Source organism: Ixodes scapularis, unplaced genomic scaffold (assembly GCF_016920785.2).
Source record: "Ixodes scapularis isolate PalLabHiFi unplaced genomic scaffold, ASM1692078v2 PGA_scaffold6__148_contigs__length_123643588, whole genome shotgun sequence".
Taxonomy (NCBI): Eukaryota; Metazoa; Arthropoda; class Arachnida; order Ixodida; family Ixodidae; genus Ixodes; species Ixodes scapularis.
Window position 1 is genome coordinate 24819231 of NW_024609881.1, and position 5176 is coordinate 24824406.

A 5176-nucleotide genomic window follows, 5' to 3' on the forward strand; every position below is an offset into this window, starting at 1 on the left:
CACCGTCGTCGCAAGTGCAACATTCTGCCGATGGGCGCGTCACTGAAACAGGTCATTTTAACCCGCGTTTGCAAAATCGGTTATTCGCTGTGTTAGGTATAATAGTAATAAAATTAATAATATGTATTTGCAAGAGTAATGTTACCTCGAGTAGCTTGCGAGGCAAAGACAGAAAAATGACCGCATCTCCACGCGCCACGTGGTTATCCTTGTAGCCCTGGTGAATGATGTTGATTGGGGCGAAGGGGGCGAAGCTCTGGTGGTACTGATGATACTGATTTTGTTCATAGGTAGCACTGATCTCAATGACAATCGCTGGATCGCGCTTCCCCGCTTGTTCGCTGCAGCGCAAGTGAAGCCACCGGGCCTCACTCGCTTGGGATACGATTTGCCGTTTTTGCTAGCCTTTGCTGCGGTTTTCCAGCGTGCTGACGACACGTTTTCTACTCGTTCGTCGTCATTCGCCGAAGAAGTTTTTTGAAGACTCTGTGTATTGTTGAGACTTGCCGTTGTGAACACGTGGAAAATTTTACGAAAGTGCAGTGTCGCAGGAAAAAGGCACAATCCGTCGAAAGGAAGGGCTGGCGGCGTGTTCAAAGGTTCCTTGGCACGCCGAAGTGCCGTGTCTCTGTGCCTTCGCACGCTTGGATACCGACCAAGAACCGACGCCGTGTGTATGTGTTTAGCGAGTGCAATGTGCGTGAAGCTGTTCGTGCCTCTGGATCAGCGTCTTTTCCTCTCGCGGTTTAGGAACGAGCTTAATCCAGCGTCCACTAGCGACGGAAGATGGGGACAAGGTACGTCTTTTTTTCGTCCTTAGACGATTTACACAATACCGTGCACAACAGCTCCTCATCACTGATCAGTGCTGGCTTATTATCAACCTACTTAATTGCACTTGACGTTTGAGCGCGGCTCGCCTAATTGCAATTGGTCAACAGATTGCACACGACCATATCGGCCGCGCTTCAAAGATTTTCATACTCGCCGTCTTGTACTTTTGCTTTCGAAAACCCCCCTGGCTCCACAACGTTGCCCTATTCGTGCTCCCACGGAATCTATTAGAGTAGATTTGGGACATAGCCATGGTTAATATAGTACATAAGAACAGGTACATATCTCCCCCTTTTATTGATAGCAACTCACCGGAACAGCTGGACGATCCAGAACTCCGTGGCCGATATATATAAATGATCTAAAGGCATCTACGCGCGACACACGTTCAGAACTTTGGCGCGGCGTCAATTCTTGACCGGTATCCAAGCGTGCGAAGGCACAAAGATGCATCACTCGGCGTGCCAAGGAAGCATTGATCACGCCGCGACACCGGCGACACGTTTTCGACGAGTTGTACCTTTTGATACGGCTTCACGCACATTGCACTCGCTAAACACATTCACACGGCGTCGGTTCTTGGTCGGTATCCAAGCGCGCGAAGGCACAGAGACACGGCACTTCGGCGTGCCAAGGATGCTTTGAACACGCCGCCAGCCCTTCCTTTCGACGCGTTGTGCCTTTTTCCTGCGACACTGCACTTTCGTAAACTTTTCCACGTGTTCACAACGGCGAGTCTCAACAATACACAGAGTCTTCAAAAAACTTCTTCGGCGAATGACGACGAACGAGTAGAAAACGTGTCGTCAGCGCGCTGGAAAACCGCAGCAAAGGCTAGCAAAAACGGCAAATCGTATCCCAAGCGAGTGAGGCCCGGTGGCTTCACTTGCGGGAGCGGCAAGCGCGATCCAGCAATTGTCATTGAGATCAGTGATAGGTAGAGTCAGCTTCGGTCAAAGTCAAAGTCAAATTGGACGTTTGAGTGATTTATACAGCGTAAGGTTGGTCTGCCAGTAGGGGCGACACTGGTTTACACTGTAGATGAGCAATTTAGCCAGTGCAGTACAACCGCTAGCCTGGGGTCTTTAACGTGCACCACGCAGTAGTTAGAGCACTATATAGCTCCTACGGAGCAGAGTAGCGCAATCCTTTGAACCCCGTGTTTTGCCGACAACATGGCCGACAGAGCGGCTCGGCGCGAGTCACGTGGTACTTAGGGTTCCAGGAGGCGGCCCGCCCTATGGGAGAATACATGGAGATCGACATAACACGGCTGATTAAAAAACTAACGGCGAGTTCACATTTTTCAAAACTAGCCTGTCGTGAAGTTAGTAAAGCGCTAAACACTTTATCAAAGTTTTAATATTATCGGATGCGTGTGCAAATTTTGAGAAGGCAATTTCCAAGGCAATGGCGTTTGAAGCAGACGATTTTTGCTCGCAGCGGAGATGGGCTTTTCGGGTTGGCCGGAGCGGGTCACGTGAATGGTGTGACGTCGCCGTGTCGTCTGCTGCATGATTCCGCTCAGGCAATTTTTAAAAAAAAGTTACGTCCTTGTATGGCACAAAACTTATCGCATATCATTCTAAAATGTTTCATTATTATGTCAAAAATGATTTCCATTCCGCACATTCCCACAAAACTGAAGAAACAACGATTTTCTCACGTTCTCCATGCATTTCTGACCGCAGTTGGAACCTCCGGGCAGCTCCGGGCGTTCGCCGCTAGTCGCCGAGAGACGGCGTTCTAGATTGCGCTACTCTGCGCTACTCTGCTCCGAAGGAGCTATATATCAGAGCCGTATATGTAGAGAGTTTGGTCAATGGGAGGTGCGGGCAGAGCCAGGGCGTGCGGCAGACTCGGAAAGAGGGCTTGGCATGCTCTCTTGACCAACCAGAAGCCGAAAAGAATCCCCTAGCGGTGGTAGCGAGAAACAATTCTGAGCCGATCGATCATCGAAGGTCTATGTTCGTATATGGTTTTAATAAGTGCGTAAGAGTGAAGTGTAGTAACTCTCTGTGGTTGAAAATAGGGTGCACGTGTTGTTTCATCATGATCATGCAGAAAGATGTAAGAAACGAATGCGCCGCTCAGCTCTGTTTTGCGCGGACAGAGTGTGACCGCTCTGACGGCAGATTCCCGGCGCTCGGCGTTTGGCGTAAGGATTATGTCGATCTTTCCGCTAGTCGCACTCTTCCACCATCATTTCAAATGAGTGTGATTGAAACATCACGTGTACCATATTTTCAGCCATAGAGAGTTACTTTAATGCAGTTATCAGGTTTGTTTCTTGCGACCACCGCCAGGGTATTATTTCCGGCTTCTGGTTGGTCACATTCGAATTTCTGAAGACGCCCTGGAACACGCCCAGCCCGCTTTCGGCCTATGGCGCCGCTTCATTTGTCTCCTATACTTCCCAACGAATGGCCAAACTCTCTACATATACGGCTCTGCTATATATATAGTGCTCTAGCAGTAGTAATACACGACCGCACGCCGGTACCTGGCCGGTACGATGCTCATCCAGATCGAAACGGGCAGGGGTGGGGCTCGAGCCCAGGATGCCCACTGCCCAGGATCCCTGGGTTCGGCAGCGTGAGCTCAGTGTTGCCAACCGTAGGGTAATTACCCTACTTGTAGGGTATTTTAGGCATTTATGGTGTATTGTAGGGCTGTAGGGCCGTCCGGCCATTTCCCCGTTAAAAGTAGGGTATTTTCAGACGTTGCTTCTTCAACGGCGAGCATAACAAAAAAAAGAAAAAAAGCTGCCGCGCAAGTCTTGCACAGCTTTACAACCCGTGTACTGCCACACCACAACATCATGCAAAACGAAAGAATCCAAGTTGCAAGACGTGCTAACTGAGAGCACCACACACCAAGTTGGAGTATGCACGCTCCCTAAGTTGGAGAGTATTGGGGAGCTGGAGCAAGTGGGACAGGTGGGAGGAGCTGGGGTTGCGCTTAGGAAGTTTGGAGCCAGAAGAGGTATCTTCCCAGTGAAAATGGTCCCGCCAATTTTTTTTTCTGATGACTGGGTGTCCATACCGCTTGAGCGAATGATGTTTTAGCGAACAGCGACATTTGAGCGAATCGACGTTGTAGCGAATAGCGGGGGCCGCGCTGCGCTTACGCCGTTTCGCGCGACAGTCTGCGGCGGCTCATGACAAAAATGTGCACCCATTTGGCCCACCCGAAAAGGCGCCACTTCGCGGTGTCCGACTATTCGCTAAAGTGTCATTCGGTAAAACGTGGGCGTTCGCTAAAACGTCATTTGATCAAGTGAGTGCATCCCGGGGGCTGGAGGCGTTCACTTGAGCGAACGACGTTTTAACGAACGAAGCCGAAACAATGACGTTTCATCGAATGACATTTTAGCGAATACGGAGGAGCCGCCGGTTTCCTCTCCTCCCCTGGTGTAAAAGCCTAGTTGGTCGAAATAGTACCTTAGTTTGACGAATCCCTAGGCACCCAAAGAAGCTAATATACCATTCGGATTAGCTTCCTTTTGTAATGAGCCACCTTGTCTGACGCCGCGAGTGTTGGTTCCACGTAGCCCAGTTTTTAATTTCATGACAAATCGACTGTTGGTTGGGGATGTCTGTGCGCTCGCTACATCACTGTTGTGCTGATGCTACACAGCGCACATGCAAGCATGGTGTTCTAGAATAACACAGGTATGCGCGTGCATGGGTGCCCTGTCGCTTTGTACTGTATTAATACTACCCTGTAGCATCATAATCCATGCAACAGTATTATTTGAACAAAGATTTGCCTCGTAGGGTAAAACGTAGGGTAATAAGAAACATTCGTAGGGTAATGTAGGGTATTCTGGACGCTGCCGTGGGGTATTTTCGAAAAATAGGTTGGCAACACTGCGTGAGCTTTCGCTCCACGCGCGTCGAGCTGGGTGTGCGCTTCAGCCCACTCGGCCACCGATCCCCTCAGCTTCGGTCCAGACGCAGCCGATGCTACAAGCGTGAGCATGTGGCCCAGAACAGTGCTTGCACTGCACGAGCGCGCGTGCTTGGCAGGGATGTTGAAAGCGTTGAAAGCCCGGAGCTCGCGCTTGTAGCTTTGGCTGCGTCTGGACCGAAGCTGAAACAAAGTAGTCCTAATCACTGTCCTAATGGTGCTGATTTTTTTTTTTTTTTTTTTATTGTTGCTCATAGATAGTGTTGAGTTCCGGGTTGCGTTGTGTGGTATAGAACGTGGCTATAAACGTTGAGCCAATGCGCGATTATATCCGCATTTGACCGCAGCTTGCGGTCTACATGCAACGTTTCATCCACGATATCCCCAGCTCTTGAGTTACTACCACATTTCAGAGCCTCCTACTCGTCCC